We start from the raw sequence: 3123 nt of genomic DNA, 5'->3' as shown, positions 1-3123 counted from the left end.
GATTCCAGCTGTTAAAGGGGGGGTGATGGGATGGGAGACCCTTAAAGACCCAAGCCCAAGGAAGGGATCCCAAACCCTTATAGGGTTGTCATGGAAGCTTTAAAACCTATGGGAATGAAGTGAACCTATAGGGTCTATTAGTGGATTCTATAGGGTATCTATGACTGGAGGATTCCGAGCTGGGGGTAGAAAGGGGGGTAGGATGGGGAGACCCTTAAAAAGACCCAAACTCGCACATAAGGAAAGGGATCCCGTAACCCTATAAGCTTATAAACGCTATGGGGAGGGATGAAGTGAATAATCCTGTATGATTCTATAGGGATTCTATAGGGATTCTATGGCTGGAGGATCTCCAGCGGTGTGGGTATAATGGGGGGTTGGATGGAGACCCTAAAGGATCCCAAATTCCATAGGAAAGGTATCCCAAACTGCGCTTATAGGGCTGTCATTGGAGGTCTTATTAAACCTATGGGAATGAAGTGAATTCTCCTATAGGGATGCTGATAGGGAGTTTCTATATAAGCTGGAGGATTCCAGCGTGGTGGTTATAGGGGGTTAATAGGCAGGGGATAGACCTTAAGAAGACCCCAAAGACCCAAATCCCATAAGGAAAGGGATCGCTAAACCCTTATTAGGTTGTTCATGGGGAGGCTTATTAAACCTATGGAAAGAAGTGAATCTATAGGATTTCTATAGGGATTCTATAGCTGATGTGAGGATTCCAGCGTAGAAGGGGGGTTTATGGGATGGGAGACCCTAAAAGACCCAAATCCATAAGGAAAGGGGATCAACACAAAGAAAGCCTATAGGCTGTCATGGAGCTTAAAACCTATGGGAATGAAGTGAATCCATATGATTCTTAGTGGGGGATTCTATAGCTGGAGGATTCCAGGCTGGGTTTATATGGGGGGGTAGGGGCGATGGGGAGACCCTAAAAGACCCAAATCTCCAAAGGAAAGGATCCCAAAAACCTTATAGGGCTGTCATATGGGGCTGTGAATTGAGCGCTTAGATTGTTGGTGAGGTTAGGTGTGAGGTGGGAATGGAGAGAATTGTCGCGTATAGGGAAAATATAGTTGGTATGTGTTTGGGCGTATAGCTGGAGGATTCCAACGTGGGGTTATAGGGGGTTAGGGTGCAGGGTAGACCCTAAAAGACCCAAAAGATCCAAATCCCCATAAGGAAAGGGATTCCCCAAACCCTTATTAGCTGTCATGGAGCTTATTTAAACCTTGGGGAATGAAGTGGAATCCTAGTAGGAGTTCGGTGGAGAGTGGGATTCTATTGAGGGGATTCTATAGCTGAGGATTCCAGCCGTTGGGGAGTAAAGGTGTGGGTTGGGGATTGGGGGAGACCTAAAGCCCGAAATCCCCGATAAGCGGAAAGGGATCCGCAGGAACCCTTATAGGTCGTCAGTGGGGTGCTTGGATAAACCTATGGGTGAATGAAGAGAATCCTATAGGTGATGGTCTATAGGATTGCTATTAGGATTCTAAAGCTGGAGATTCGCAGCGGGGGGGGGTAAAGGGGGGTTAGGGCGAGGGGAACCCTAAAAGACCCAAAGATCCCCATAAGGAAAGGGATCCACAAACCCTTAAGCGAGCGTTATTAAACCTATGGGAAGAGTGAATCCTTATAGGGCTAGGTGAGGGGTGATTCTTATAGCGGAGATTTCTTCAGCTGGTGGTAAGGGAGGGGTTAGGGGATGGAGACCCTAAAAGACCCAAAGTCCCATAAGGGAAAGGGAGGCCCAAACCTTATAGGCTGTGATGGAGCTTATAAAACCTATGGGAATGAAGGGAGAGATCCTATAGGATTCTATTAGGATTCTATAGGATTCTATAGCTGGAGGGATTCCAGCTGGGAGTAAAGGGGGGTTTGGGGATGGGGAAACGCCGTAGAAAGACCCAGAATCCATCAAGGAAAGCGATCCAAAACCCTTTATAGGGCTGTCATGGAGCTTATAAACCTATGGGGAATGAAGAGAATCCTATAGGGATTCTATAGGGATTCTATAGCGGGAGGATTCCAGCTGGGGTTATAGGGGGGTTAGGGGATGGGAGACCCTAAAAGACCCAAATCCCATAAGGAAAGGGATCCCAAACCCTTATAGGGCTGTCATGGAGCTTATAAACCTATGGGGAATGAAGTGAATCCTATAGGATTCACTATAGGGATTCTATAGGGAAACATAGGGATTCTATAGCTGGAGGATTCCAGCTGGGGGTAAATGGGGGGGTTAGGGGATGGGAGACCCTAAAAGACCCAAATCCCATAAGGAAAGGGATCCCAAAACCTTATAGGGCTGTCATGGGGCTTGTAAACCTATGGGGAATGAAGAGAATCCTATAGGGATTCTATAGGGATTCTATAGCTGGAGGATTCCAGCTGGGAGTAAAGGGGGGGTTAGGGGAGGGGGAGACCCTAAAAGACCCAAATCCCATAAGGAAAGGGATCCCAAAACCCTAATAGGGCTGTCATGGAGCTTAGAAACCTATGGGGAATGAAGTGAAACCTATAGGGATTCTATAGCTGGAGGATTCCAGCTGGGGGTATAGGGGGGGTTATGGGATGGGAGACCCTAAAAGACCCAAATCCCATAAGGAAAGGGATCCCAAACCCTTATAGGGTCGTCATGGAGCTTATAAACCTATGGGGAAGGGATGGGGAATGTAGTGAATCCTATAGGGATTCTATAGGGATTCTATAGCTGGAGGATTCCAGCTGTNTATAGGGATTCTATAGCTGGAGGATTCCAGCTGTAAAGGGGGGGTTATGGGATGGGAGACCCTAAAAGACCCAAATCCCATAAGGAAAGGGATCCCAAACCCTTATAGGAGCTTATAAACCTATGGGGAAGGGATGGGGAATGAAGAGAATCCTATAGGGATTCTATAGGGATTCTATAGCGGGAGGATTCCAGCTGGGGGTAAAGGGGGGGTTAGGGCAGGGGGAGACCCTAAAAGACCCAAATCCCATAAGGAAAGGGATCCCAAACCCTAATGGGGCTGTCATGGAGCTTATAAACCTATGGGGAATGAAGTGAATCCTATAGGGATTCTATAGGGATTCTATAGGGATTCTATAGCTGGAGGATTCCAGCTGGGGTTATAGGGGGGGTTA

The 3123-nt window shown here is 47.3% G+C and overlaps 1 long non-coding RNA gene across 2 annotated transcripts; it reads right to left on the bottom strand.

Moving 5' to 3' along the window:
* Positions 1-1942: 1942 nt before the first annotated feature.
* On the bottom strand, positions 1943-3117 carry LOC107307724. 2 transcript variants are annotated; one of them, XR_004305859.1, is made up of 3 exons: positions 3029-3117; positions 2516-2650; positions 1943-2368 (listed from the first exon to the last, which is right to left on the bottom strand). It is a non-coding gene; the product is annotated as an uncharacterized LOC107307724 (long non-coding RNA). The 2 variants fall into 2 exon arrangements; XR_001552492.2 differs by having other exon boundaries at positions 1943-2357.
* Between the last annotated feature and the right edge of the window lie 6 nt (positions 3118-3123).

Source organism: Coturnix japonica, unplaced genomic scaffold (assembly GCF_001577835.2).
Source record: "Coturnix japonica isolate 7356 unplaced genomic scaffold, Coturnix japonica 2.1 chrUnrandom811, whole genome shotgun sequence".
In the NCBI taxonomy this organism is placed as follows: Eukaryota; Metazoa; Chordata; class Aves; order Galliformes; family Phasianidae; genus Coturnix; species Coturnix japonica.
This window is presented reverse-complemented; position numbering and strand designations above follow the sequence as displayed.